A 15502-nucleotide genomic window follows, 5' to 3' on the forward strand; every position below is an offset into this window, starting at 1 on the left:
ATAAGGCTTAGGTTTCTAATGTTTGAAAACAAGTGTTAAATGTTTGCACAAAAGTTTTGGCTTGGGTTAGAGTGGAGAGATGAAGAAGAATGGCTAAGGTCCTAAACATACAAGAGGGAAGGGATAAGAAACAAGACCACAAATGGAGTTCCTCTCTTGAGATCATATTGATGATCCAAGGAGCTCCCATCCTTTGGAATAAGCAAGATAAACAAATACTCAAGCAAGCAAGCACACAATCACATCAAGCTCCTAGGAATCTTCCAATGGCTCTTAGATCTCTCTCTCTTAGAAGCTCATGGCAATGGTTCCTCAATTTGGCTCAATGTTGGAATCCCTAACACAAGAACACATACATTAAAAAGTTCCATAATGCAATCAAAGAATGGACAAGAGGGAGTTTAGAATTTAATCCTTTCAAAGTCCATCTTCAAGTTTTAAGCATTCTAAAGGCATGAGGCCTAGTTTCTCTTCAAACTCCATTAGCTTGGGAAAGGTCCTAAAGTCTAAGTCCATTTGTCCATTTTTGCACTTGGTCCACAACAATCAAAATAACACACAAGCACAATAGTATATATACACAATTATGTGCTCAAGTGAGCAAAAGGCAAATTGCATTAACATAAACATGTGCTCAAGTGAGCAAAGGAAAAAGCAAATGAATAATATGTACAAGAATAATAAATTGCATAAATGTAAAGAGCAAGAAGTAAATGTTAATAGTCAATGGTCAATGTTAATAGTTAGTGTGCCATAAGGCAAATTTAGCGATATGTTAAGCAATCGTAATTGGATTTATGTAGAAGTCATAACTATCTGAGGCCGGTTAATAATGTAGGCAACAACACAAGTTAGAAGTCTTGATTAGTGAACCAAGTTCCAACAACTTGCCATGCCAAAAAGAAGAAGAGAAATGATCTTATATTGGTTTAAGTCCTTTGCATGACTTAGGAAGCAATCTATCCTTAATGCAAAGCCATTCACTTGATCAATTAATCAAGATGAATTAGATTTGAATCAAGGAAGATTAAACCTCCCTTATCAATGCTAACTTATCAACCTTTAACTCATTGATCAAAAGGAAAAGAAGAAGAAGAAGAAGGAGATGAATAATGGATAATGAAAATGAAAAGAAATAAGTGCATTAAATGAAATGGAATGTACCAATCAACAAGTGTTGACCAATGACATTGAGGATCATGGTCAAACAATCAAAAACAGAAGTGAGATGAAGATTGGAAGTCAAGAAATGAACAAAATATTTTTGGCATTTTTAATATTTGAAAATAAACTTGAATTAAAATATTAAAGAAAGGTCAAATTTCAAAATCACTTCAAATCAACTTTGAAAATTCCAAGTGATTTATCCCAAGTTCAACAAGGTCAAACAAAGTTTGACAAAAAATTTCAGCATTTTTAAAAGTCAGAAACTAATTTTAATCAATTAAAAATGAATAAAAATAACCTAATTGAACTAAAATCTAAAATAAATCTCAAATCAATTAAAAAATTGATGAGAATATTTTTCATAGATCCATCATCATTCAAAGAGGTTGGGAAAATATTTTTGTATTTTTAGAATATCAAAAACTATTTAAAATGAATTAAAAATAACCAGAAAAGAGAAAATTCACAAAAAATATCAAATGATGAAATAAAAAATATTAAAAATCATTTTTAGAAACTAGAATTAAAAAGAGAAAGAATGCAATTGGTCCCATATTTTTTGGATTTAAAATGAGAGAGTTATGAATTTTTGAAGTTAAATGAAATAAAAGAAATAAAATGGAAATTATAAAAATCAGGAAAAACCACGAGCGTCTGATCAAGCCTCATTAATTGACATGGCTGATCAGAAGGCTCTCAAGTGCGCGCTTACCATGTACATGAGTCAAGCGCGTGGTACCATGCATTAAATGGAGTCAAACATAACAAGGGCTAGGATTAGATCGTGGGAAACGCATCCAATGGTCCAGATTCAATCTGGCATGGTGGACGGTGGTGTACACCACCGTCTTCTCCGGCGAGCACACCACCGTGGATTTCAAAAATTGAGCATATAGTAATGATGCCTCTATAGAGAGGACTTCAGTCAACACAATATAAAGGCCAACAGATCAAAGAATAAGGAGTTTCGAAGAAAAAACCAGTTGATGCACACCTTTGAATTGTGAAGCTTTTAGTCCCTTTCCTTAGCTCCTTTTGCAAAACAGAACCTCAATGGATCAGATGATGAAGGTATAGGAACTTTAGATCTGAAGATTCAACCAAATTCAATTGAATTTCAGATCTGAAATTTTGAAGAAATGTGAACTTAGTTCCTTTGGTATGGTTGGGAATTCACTTTTGCAGCATTTCAAGCGCCTTTAGCTTGAGTTTTGAAGTGAGCAATGCCTTCTATTTATAGATGGAGCTGATGCAAAGTCATGAAGAATTCGTGTGCATGAGAATTGGGTCCTCCATGCATGGGCCTGTACAGGCGCATGTGAGGCCCAAAACCTGGTGCAAATGGATGTTGAGCTTGTGTGGAGGAGGTTTGGACGTGTGATTTGCAAGGCAATGGCCTATGCATGAAGTTTCATCATGAATTGCATAATTGTGCCTAAAACTTCATCTCTTCGAAAATGTCAATTAGAAAATCCAAACATAAGCATGTGGGTAATGGTTGGAAAGGTCTTGACATAAGGAATAAATTTTATGTTGGAAAAAAACTCATTTGAAGTGTGGAAATTTATGAAAACAGGCCATGAAGTTCATAGTGCAAAACATGCCTTTGAGAATTTAGCCAAACTGAACCAACTTCAAGCCCTTCTGTTTTGATGATGCAAGCCTCAAATGGAAAAACCTCCAACATTAAAGTTGTAGATATTTTCAAGACAATCAAGATGGACTTACATTTTGAATCATTTGGATTTTTTATGAAGACGTTATGGGCACTTGAAGTTGGACTTTTTTGCCTTTCAATGCATTTGGTCCAAAGTGACCTATAATGTTTTGCATTATCACATGTATTTATTTTGAGATTTTGAAATTTTGTTCAACATAACATTTGAAGTAGACACAATAAGCTTTCCAATGCACTTAATCCAACCTCAAAAGCATAAAAAATGAATGAGTTATGTTCTTGGGAAGTTGACCCAATATTAGGGTTTCAGTCAAAATAACCTATAATGTCTTGGAATGGTAGATGATCTTCCAAGCTTCAAATCAAATTTTGATGAACATGAAAGTTGTTACTATTGTCGTTAAGAACATTTTTTCTCTTGGGATCATCTCCATTTGACCAACACACAAAAAGTTAGGTCTCAATGCATTTCAAAATAGTCAGATGAATTGACTGATCAACTTCTCAAGTCCACAACTCATATCTTGATGAATTGATGATTGAGGACACTCAAATAAGTTTAAATATGCATGAAAGGATGAATTAAAGAACTTCCCTTGATTATATTTGATCATGGGCTGAGGTTGCTTCATGAGCAAGGCACACTTGATACATAGATGAATTAGGGTTTCCTTGGAACACAAACCTCAAACCCTTTGACTTGCTTTGATCAAAATGATGAATTGAGGTATTAGGGAGGCATATTTGGTAGATGAGAGATTTGGTAACCATTACCATGCTTGCTTTCATCTTCTTTTGGCCATATCATTGTACCAATGATCTCCTAGAAGCTTTGGGCCTTGTGATTGCTCAAGCTACAAACAAGAAATGTTAGTGACATATTTTTGTGCTTTTGGTTAGTGAATAAAAAATGAGAAAAGAAATAATATACAATTCAAGCATGCTTGGTGATCTCAAACCACTCACAAGAGGTCCCACCCAAAGGCAAAGGGAACCCAGATGCTTATGATCCTTGAGGCTTTGCAAATGCAATGCTATGATGTCATGAGAGATCTTAGGGCCAAAATTGGGGTCTTACACTATATACTATCTGAGTAAGAAGTTCACTGATTGTGAGTCTCGATACTCGATGCTTGGGAAAACATGTTGTGCTTTGGCTTGGGCTGCTAAGCGTTTACGCCAATATATTTTGAATCATACAACTTGGTTAATATCCAAAATGGATCCAATCAAGTATATCTTTGAGAAGCCTGCTTTAACTGGGAGGATTGCCCGTTGGCAGATGATGTTGTCTGAGTATGATATTGAGTATCGAGCTCAGAAAGCTATTAAAGGTAGTATCTTGGCTGACCACTTGGCACATCAACCAATTGAGGATTATCAGTCAGTTCAGTACGACTTCCCAGATGAGGAGATTCTGTATTTGAAAATGAAATATTGTGATGAGCCTACTCTCGATGAAGGGCCAGAGCCTGGTTCCCGATGGAGCATGGTGTTTGATGGCACTGTAAATCAATATGGAAATGGTATTGGGGCAGTGATTATTACTCCTCAAGGCACACACTTTCCTTTTATAGCAAGGCTAACTTTCAAATGCACGAATAACATGGCGGAGTATGAGGCCTGTATTATGGGTTTGGAAGAGTGTATTGATATTAAGATCAAACATCTTGATGTTTATGGTGATTCGGCCCTTGTTGTTAATCAGATTAAGGGTGAATGGGAGACGAATCAGCCTGGCCTCATCCCATACAGAGATTATGAGAGGAGGATTTCAACTTTCTTTACTGAGGTTGACTTCCATCATATTCCTCGAGATGAGAATCGGATGGCAGATGCGCTTGCTTCGATGATTGTGGTGAAATTCTGGAATGAAGTCCCCAATATTACTGTGATGCGCTTGGATAGACCAACTCATGTATTTGCAGTTGAAGAAATGAAAGATGATAAGCCATGGTATTATGATATCAAACGTTTTCTTCAGAGTCAGGTTTACCCGCCTGGGGTATCTGTTAAAGATAAGAAGACTTTGAGGAGATTATCTGGCCGTTTCTACCTCAATGGCGATGTACTTTATAAGAGGAATTTTAACATGGTTTTTCTCAAATGCGTGGATAGACCCGAAGAACACCTGTTGATGACTGAAGTCCATGAGGGTTCATTTGGTACTCATTCCAATGGACATGCCATCGCAAAGAAGATGTTGAGAGCAGGCTACTATTGGATGACAATGGAGTCTGACTGCTGCAAGTACGTGAAGAAATGCCATAAGTGTCAGATTTATGCGGATAAGATTCATATTCCCCCGACACTTCTGAATGTGATTTCATCACCATGGCCTTTCTCTATGTGGGGAATTGACATGATTGGCATAATAGAGCCAAAAGCGTCCAACGGTCACAGATTTATTCTCGTAGCAATTGATTACTTCACCAAATGGGTTGAAGCGGCGTCGTATGCAAATGTGACCAGGCAAGTGGTCGTGAAGTTTATCAAGAATTAACTCATATGTCGTTATGGTGTGCCAGATAAGATCATTACTAATAATGGATCTAACTTGAACAACAAGATGATGAAAGAGCTGTGTAGCGAGTTCAAGATTGCAAATCATAATTCTTCTCCTTATAGACCCAAGATGAATGGGGCTGTTGAAGCTGCTAACAAGAACATTAAGAAGATTATTCAGAAGATGGTTATTACGTACAAAGATTGGCATGAGATGCTGCCATTTGCCTTGCATGGCTATCGTACATCTGTCCGCACTTCAACAGGGCCAACCCCTTTCTCTCTTGTTTATGGCATGTAGGTTGTGCTCCTCGTGGAGGTTGAGATCCCATCAATGAGAGTCTTGATGGAAGCCAAGTTGACTGAGGTTGAATGGGTTCAGAGTCGTTATGACCAGCTGAATTTGATTGAAGAGAAGAGATTGACTGCCATGTGCCATGGTCAGTTATATCAGCAAAGGATGAATAAAGCCTTTGATAAGAAGGTCAAGCCTCGTGTGTTCCGAGAAGGTGACCTTGTGCTCAAGCAAGTCTTGTCTTTCGCGCCCGATTCCAGGGGCAAGTGGACTCCAAACTATGAAGGTCCATATGTTGTTAATAGAGCCTTTTCAGGAAGTGCTTTGATACTTACAACTATGGATGGGGAGGATTTCACTCATCCTGTGAATTCAGATGCAGTCAAGAAATACTTCGCCTAAAATAAAAACAGAATAACTCGCTAAGTTGAAAACCCGAAAGGGCAGCTTAGGCAAAAATGAGCGTCTCGGTGGATTGAAACCCCGAAAGGGCGATCCAGGCAAAAATTAGAGATATAAAAAAAATGAATATATATATCCCGCTAGATTGAGTACCTCACCCTGGGGCAATCTGGGCAAAAATTAGGGATTTGGCAAGTAATTGCATCCTGACAAGACTTTGTCCTATAGCTGTCATCTGTCAAAGAATTTCGCTCAGTCATCGTCAACTGAAGCTTCAAATACATTGGATTCAGAGTTGGTGGAGAAATGGTCATTATGTTCAATGTATCCTTTTTCCAATATATATCACCAATTTCAAATTTGTAAAGATCCATGGAGTCTTGCCATTTGCAGACTACCATTCCATCAAATAAATTTGAGCCTTTATCCAATTCTTTGCACTCTTATTTGTTTCTGTTCAACAAATGTTTGCATGTTTTAATTGATAAATATTATTGTTAAATAAATAAAGTTTTATAAAATTATTTTTAAACAAAGTGAACATTCACAAAAGATTGAAAAGGATAATTGAAACGTCTTCAATGCTCTCCCAAGGATAGTATGATCTCCAAAAGGGTAAGACATTTGTTCATATTCCTAGCATATCTGTTATCCTCTTCATCATCTTTCAGGTTGACGGTTGTCTCTTCAGCAAGCACAGAGAAGGATGATACACCACCCAGATCCCCTGAAAGTCTGGTGTTTGGTTTTAATCTTCTAGCTCCCCAGTGAGGCTGGATCTAGCATCTGTGTTATCAATTATATGGTTGTCATCCCTTGTGTGGATTGACCTAAAATCCCTTATAGATTGATAAATTGATTATGCTATCTTCTTCGAGGAAGTTGATTTTCCCTCATTCAGATTGGAAATCCCCCGCAGAGTGAGCAGGAAATCCCAGCATGAGTGGAATTTTTTTTAACAAGTTGGCTTGTAGCTTATCCCCCAGTGATTCGCCTACATTGAGCTCCAGCAGGTTTGCCTCCTGTTCATCCTCAGCAGGGTTGTTCATCTTAGACTTCCCCAATTTGGTCACCAGATGGTTATTTCCAGCTAATTGCCTACAGGTTATTCCCGATTCAGTCATCAGCAGTTGTTTCCCTAATGGAGTTGCCTGATCGGAGCCTGGTTGTTGTTTGCTTCCACCTTCTCGGATAATTTTCCTCCTAGTGGAGCGGATGATGAAAATGTTTATTTTCCTATCCCCAGCGGTGTGCCTCCTTCTCCCCGGCAGAGATTTGTTTCTCCAGCAGTTGAGGAAATGTGATGGTTTCTAGAACTTTTGTTCAGTGGTTATTCCCTGAAAAGTTTCCCATCTTTCCTTAGCTCTCCCCTAGTAGAGTTACTTCTACAGTGGATCTTACATGTGTTAAGCTCCCTAGTGGTGATGAAGTAGCTTCCCCAGCTAAGGCTTTACCTGATCCTAGTTTGGCGTTGGAACGTTTGAGGAAGATTTGTTGACTCCTTCCCCAGCGGAGTGACTGTTTCTCCTTCTCCATAGCAGAGATATTTCCTTCCCTAATTAGAAGTGAATGTTGTTTGATGTGCTTCTTTTTGGTGGTTGTTCCCCACAGAATTCCACATCACCCCCTGATACGATCCCCAATTGATTTCTTCTCTGACTGATCTTATCCTCGCCTCTACATATTGTTAGAAGATCCCCAATTTTGGTGATTGTGATCCCTTACTTATTCCTAACAGCGGTCTCTGATCCCCGGTGATCCTGCTTGTTCCCCTAGTACTAGTCTTTGTTCCCGGCTGCGACTCTGTTTGATCCTCAAACTTTGGTCCATATCCCCTGCAGAGATCGGTGTTTCCTGGTATTTGTTGCTAGCGCCAGATTGGATGTTCTCCAGTGGGCCTGGCTTCCTCTCTTGAGATGTAGTACCGGATGTCTGTCCATTGATCCTTGGACCTGTTTGTGTTAGATATGTCTGTTTGTCAGCATTAATCATACATAAACCACGCATATACATGCATAATTATAACATTCAGATATTCATGTTGCATTCTTTGCCATATATCTTTGTTTGTTATCTCCTGCTATTTGGTGATATATGTATTTCCCCAAGCAGATTGTTTGTGTTTGATCTCTCTATATAGAGTCAGCCCTGTAGGCAGAAAGTGTCTACCCTTTCTTCCATATTCCCCACTAAGTTATGTCCTAGTGGATGATTATTGTTTCAGTTTCCTCCCAAAACATGTATTGTGATGGAATTACTCCCCGGAGTTATATCCTCATTGGGTTGAGTCTTGTTTCATTGTGTCTCTCTAGTTTGTTCCTAGATTGACTCCTCTTGTTATTCCCCCTGCAGTTCCCTGTTGTTCAGGTGATCAATTACTCAGTAAACAGTAGTTGTTCATTCTCCCCCCAGCGGATGCCGTGGCCTTCTACCCAGTAACCGATAGTTGTAAGTCCTATTTCTGTGGTTTACTACCCAGTAACCGGTAGTTGTAAACCCCATTTTGTCCCCTTTGTAGAGTTAACCCTTGATTTTGTTCATCCTAACCGATGAAGGTTATTCTCTTCCGTGGTTTTCTACCCAGTAACTGGTAGATGTAATCCCCTCTTTGTTGGTTATCTTTATCCAATATTCGGTATTGATAGTCCTTCACCTTTTGAGTATATATCCCAGTAACCGGTGATATATCTCTTGGATGATTGCTCTGATCAAGCAATTTATCCCCAACGAGTCATCTTTCATTTACCCTTGTTTGGTAATGATCGTTTCTCCCTTGATTTCTCATCATTTTATACCCAGTAACTGGTATCCCGATGTCCTTTCTTTTCGGTCGATTTATCCTTTATTAACCCAGTAACCGGTTGTGGATAATCTTCCATGCGAGTATATTATCTATGTTCTAACGGTAATAGATAATATATCTCATGCGCTCCTCAGTCGAAGTCTTTTTTTTCTTCCCCAGTTGAGTAAGATTCGTATTTCCTTATGGAATTGAATGCCCATCTTGTAATCGGGTTCGCTTTTTCAGCCCTCCTTTCGGATGATGAGTGTCTTGGAAATATTCCCCAATTCACACCTGGTTGGTCACCTATTATATGCCCAGTAATCGGTATCCCTGGTGTTCCTTCCTTCTGCTCCCTATTATGACTTTTGTCCCCTGTGGAGTCAGATTTTCCTGAGTTGAAATATGCCTTTTAGGTTTTCCTCAGATGTTTTGGATGATTGATATCTCTCACCTTTATACCGGTCTTATATATTCATTCTCCCCGAGCATGTTGTTCTCTCACCCTTATACCGGTGCCTTGATCACATGTCTCTTTGAGCTTATTACCCAGTAACTGGTAATACCTTATTTGTTTCTTCCTCAGCTGAGTCCTTTGTGGATGTTTCCATCCTGAGTCTTTTAGCAGATTTTTCCCCATCCGAGTCCGGATTTTTATCTGAAGTATCCTTTGTGGATAGTGTGTTGTATTGGCATATTCCTCAATACATGCATCTCTGCGTCAGCTCGAGTCTTTCCATTGATTTATTTCCATGGAATCCCTTCGTGTCTCTCAGCAAGTTTTGAGTAGTGACCTGCTCACGCATTTTTATCCCGTTTTATTCCCTAGTAAAGTCCCCCATAGTCTTTGTCCCATTTATGAGTGTATTACTCATATGGGTTTTCAATTTCTCCTTACTTCTTTTATCCTTTTGGACATATATCCCCACAAAGTATTAACTTTTGCATACATACATTTTGCATCATGAGGTCTCTTAGGGACCAAAATTCGTCTCTTTGTTATTATTTAAGCCCATTCTACCTCGTCGAGATGAAGACTTTAACCTTCATATCTCCGCCTAGAACGAACTTAAATAGGGGCATCTGTAAGACCCTAATTTTGACCCTAAGATCCCTCATGGCATCTTTTCATTGCTCATTTGCATTTGCCTCAAGGATCATAGCATCTTGGCTCCTTAACCCTTGGGTTGGGACTTGTGAGAGTTGGTTTGAGACCACCAAGCATGCTTGAATTGTATATTATTGCTTTTCTTATTTTGTTTACTAACCAAAAGCACAAAAATATGTCACTAACATCTTTTGTTTTGAAGCTTGAGCAATCATGTGATCCAAGGCTCCTAGGAGGCCCCTATGCTCATTGAAATGGCCAGATGAAGTTGAAAGCAAGCATGACAATGGTTCCCAAATCTCTCAATAATCATATATGCCTCCCAAGAATCTCAATTTGTTAATCTGATCAAGATAAACCAAAGGGCTTGAGGATTGTTTCCCAAGGAAACCCTAATTTAGCTGTGCATTGACTGTGTCTTGCCCATGAAGCAACCTCAACCCATGATCAAATACAATCAAGGGAAGTTCTTTTGTTCATCATTTCATGCATTTTTGAGCTTATGTGAGTGTCCTCAATCATCAATTTATTAAGATTTGAAGTTTGGACTTGAGAAGTTGATTAGTCAATTCATCTAACTATTTTGAAATCCATTGAGACCTAACTTTTGATGTGTTTGTCAAATGAAGATGACCCTAAGATCAAAAATGTTCTTAAGAACCATATGAACAACTTTAATGTTCATCAAAAATCCATTTGAATCTTGGATGGTCATCATTCATTTCAAAACATTATAGGTCATTTTGACTGAAACCCTAATTTTGGGTCAACTTCCCAAGGACCTAACTTCTTCATTTTTCATGATTTTAAGGTGGGATCAAATGAATTGGAAAGTTTAAGATGTCTAATTCAAATGTTATGTTGGACAAAATTTCATAATCCTAAAATAAACACATGTGATAATACAAAACATTATAGGTCACTTTGGACCAAAGTCATTGAAATGTGAAAAAGTCCAACTTCAAGTGCCCATAACGTTCTCATCAAAAATCTAAATGATGCAAAATTGGAGTCCAAATTTATTATCTTGAAAAGATATACAACTTTGATGTTGAAGGTTTTGTCATTTGAGGCTTGCATGATTGAAACAGAAGGGCTTGAAGTTGGTCATTTTTGGAAAATTTTCCATATACATGTTTTGTACATTGAACTTCATGGCCTGTTTTCATAAATTTCCCAACACCAAATGGATTTTTGTTCAACATAACATTTGTTCCTCATATCAACACCTTTCCAACCATTACCCACATGCCTATGTTTCAATTTGGCACATGGTATTTTCGAAGAGGAGAAGATTTGTGTTTAATTATGCATAACATATCAAAACTCCATGCACAAGCCAATTCAATCAAATCTGCATGTCCAATTTCATTTGGCTGGTGTTTAGCTTGCATTTTCAATTGCATTTGGGCCTCCCATGCGCCTGTACAGGCCCATGCACGGAGGACCCAACTTCACATGCACATGAGTATTTCATTGCTTGGATCATGCCTGGTGAAATTCTGGTATTAGATATAAGATATCGAAGGTAATGTCACGACACTAATATCTGAGAACACAAACAGGATAAAGATACAAAATGGTAAAGCAAAAGACACAAGCAATTGTTAACCCAGTTCGGTGCAACTCACCTACGTTTGGGGGCTACCAAGCCAGGAAGGAAATTCACTAAAATAGAATCAGTTCAAAGACTCTCCGTACACTTCAACAAGTTACAGTCTTTCTCACCTAATCTCTACCCGTGCAATTTCTACCTAAGCACTCTTAGATATGAGAACCCACTCACTTCCCTACAATCACACCTGTGATCTTAAACAACAATCCCTTGAGAAAAGAAAACACTTTTCAATAACACACTCTTGATTTTACTTCACAGTTTCAATCAAGAAGACACACACTTGATCTTGCTTCACAACTTTGATCAAGTAAACACACACTTGATCTTGCTTCACAACTTTGATCAAGTAGACACACACTCTTGCTTAGCAGCTTTAGAGTGACAAATTACAACAACAAATCAGTCCAATTCAATCATCAAAAGATGACTTGAATGACTTACAAGTCTTACGACTAAACAAGACACAAACCCTAGCTCTCTCTCTATATTTCGCTCAGTATTGGTTGTGTTTTAAAACAGGTTTTCTAAGTCCATTTTTATAGAAGCTTTCAGCTGGGCTTGGACATCTTGAAAACCCTAAATCTATTTTCCAATTAAATCTTTTCATAACAGCTAGTTAGATCTCCTTGGAAAATAAGTAAATCAGGTTGTAATCAATGATTGAATGCGCCTGCAAATCAGATCTTCAATCATACATAGATTGCCATTAATTGCGCAATCACATAACACCAGAAATTCACACTGAATATTCTGTGTACAGGATGTCATGACATTGGGTCTGACATCCTAGAACAATCCTTCATAATTCCATAATTCCTTTTATAATTTCCAGCAGGTACAACACATCAGATGTCATGACATCGTGTATGACATCTTGATACAATCCTGCATTATTATGTTTTCCATTTCAACTCCAGCAGGAACACATTATCAGAAGCCATGACATTGTGTATGACATTCTGAAACAATCCTGCATGCTCATGTTCTTGAACTCCAGCAGGTACAAAGGATATCTTATGTTAAGACATCACACATAACATCTTGTAAACACTCTTTGTTTTACCAAAATTGCTGCCAATACATAGAACCAACAAACTCCCCCTTTGGTAAATTTTGGCTAAAACATATAGTTGTCCTTTTTGTTCACAAGAAAACTATCAGCATTTAAACAACAGTTTAAACAGCAGCAGAAGCAACACAATTACTAGCTATAGCTACTAGTAATACACACATGCACAAGGGTACTTCTCCTCCCCCTAAATTTGTGCAACACAAACAGAATTACTAGTTATGGATGCAACTAGTAAGACACACAAATGCACAAGGGTTCTTCTTCTCCCCCTAAATCTGTGCAACACAAACATCTCCTTTAATAATAACAGCACCTGTAACCACAACACCTGTAACAGTCAGAATCACCCTCTGACATCTGCTTCAACATGTTAACATTCAAAATTTCCTTCTGACATCTCCTTCAACATGTGAACATTCAGAATTTCCTTCTGACATCTCCTTCAATAATAGATGTCCATATGTTCAGCTACATACATCTCCTCACAGCTCCACAACTTTAACTGCTTCCACATCAACATTTCTCCCCTTTTTTAGTCAAAATTGACCAAAGGTGACCAATTAGACAAAATAAATGTCAATTATCCTAGCAGAGAATGTCAGACCAGATGTTATAACATTAAAAATGTTAAAACATAATTGTTCAGGAGATACAAACCATCATCATACACAGCTGTGATAGCTGAGATAATGAGGAAATCCATGGAACTCACTAAGAGCCCAAAATATTACAAACAGGCATCAATAAGGACTGCCACAAATTACACATTTAAACAGAAAACAATAAAAACTTTAGCTTCCAAACATCAGGGGGAACAGCTTCCATAACATCAGCCACACATCACCAGCCACACTAGAACAGTCTTCATCACAGCACACCTCACACAGTCTTCAACTTCAGTCTTCAACACAAGGGGGGAACCATCAATCATAGGAAGAAGTATCACCTTCACCTTCAGAGCCTTCAGAGCTTTCAGAGCTGCCACTGGATTGAGCTTTTGACCTCTCTCTTGAGATATTGGCATCTCAATCTTCACCAGCCTTCTTCGTTTCTTCCTTTTCTAGGATCCTCATAAGAACCTCCAAAGCTTCTTTTCTTGCCTTGGATACCCTTATACCATTATCCAGTTCCTTGCAGGTATCTTTTAATTGATCAATTAAACTCCCTTGAGATGCAGGCTCCTTTCTGGCAGATGTCATGACAACATCATTAACATGACTTCCCTCAACCAGCTTATAATGAATGGATAGAAGGGGTTTTCTTCTGCTTGGAATGTCACTTGTATTGAGTATGCCTGGTTGTTGACTCAAGATAATGACACAAATAATGGATGGGAAGGCAATGGGAAACTTTACAGCATTTGTGGAGGCATGTCTGATAATTTGGTCAAACATAAACCTTCCAAAGTCATAGTTTTTCCTGGTTCCAATTGCATGAATGATTCTTCCAAGACCAATGGAGATGGTAGAGATATGATTAGTAGGCACCCAGTTAGCTGAACCAATCTTGTGCAAGATGGCATATTTGACAGTTAGCTTGCCAGCTGATAGGTGATTCCTACTAGGCCATTCCTTAACTTGGCCAACTGTAATAGTCCTACAGACCTCATTGTCTGTAGTCTCCAAATCCACTCCTCCATCAGTTCCTCTTCCTAGGAACTTGTTGATAATGGTTGGTGAGAATCTCACACATTTTCCCCTTACAAAAACCTTGCAGAACTCCCTGCTTCTCTTTTCATAAATATCCTCAGGGATATTCACAATAAACTCTTTTACTAACCCCTCATAACATTGGGGTAGAGCAACCACAGTCTTCATCAGTCCAGCACTTTGATCAAATCCATCACTTCCTTTACCTCTACAGCCTCTTTTCCAAGTTCTCTTTCAACAGCTACCCTCCTCTGAATGACAAACTTCCATTTTGCAGCACCATCTTCTAAATGAAAGGAGATATTGTCTAGGTGCACAGCAGCAGCTTTTCCTGGAGACTTCTTATCAGCCTGCCTTTTTGTAGGGGAGATGTCTGGGACATCGTCTTCGACATCCTCATCAGAGTCAGAACTCTCTCTTTCTTTCCTTTTTCTAACCTCAACTTTACTCCAAGATTTGGAGGCTCCTACACCAGCAACCTTTTTCACTCTTCTTGCTGTTCTCATTTCAGCCACACTCTTCCCTTTTCTAGTCCTCAGTTTCTTAGCTACACTTGGTTTTACAAGATGGACCAAAGTGTCATCCTCTTCTTCAGAACTTTCTTCCTCTAGGTCAATAATATTCTCAGCAGTTTCATGGGACATATTTGCTGGTTTCTTGCTAGGTAGGGTTTTACCTAGAGATTATAATCCCTCAGCAGCCACTTCCTTTTCTGATCTAGATGAGTCATCATCTTTCTCAGCTTGGGGTTCCTCCTCAGGTGAGGGGTCCCTTCTGGATAGAGGGGTAGAAACACCCTTGACTGCATGCCCTTCACTTAGAATCCTAGTAACTAGGTTCCTAATGGCACGATCAGCATAATGCATGTCATTTGGAAGAGGAGATTTATCAGGGATATTACCTTGCTTACTTCTAGCCATGGAAGAGGGGCCTAGGGCGTCACCTGGTATCACACAAAGAGGGGTAACGTCCAGCACGTCTTCATCTAGAAACTCCATGGAGGGAGTTCTTGTATGATGAGAGGGTTTTGAACCAGATGATGATGGATGTTGAGACATGTTGTTGAACATTTGAAAGAAATTTCTTTGCCCTAGCAGACTTTCTCTGAGAAGTTGGATGGAGATGGAAATGGTTGTGTTTAGGTAGCGTGCGCAAATGGCATAGATACTATTTCAAATGCTACGGAATGATTTATCATTAATGAGGCTCTTTCTTTTAAGTGGGCA

The sequence above is a fragment of the Lathyrus oleraceus genome, chromosome 5 (assembly GCF_024323335.1).
Source record: "Lathyrus oleraceus cultivar Zhongwan6 chromosome 5, CAAS_Psat_ZW6_1.0, whole genome shotgun sequence".
Classification (NCBI taxonomy): domain Eukaryota; kingdom Viridiplantae; phylum Streptophyta; class Magnoliopsida; order Fabales; family Fabaceae; genus Lathyrus; species Lathyrus oleraceus.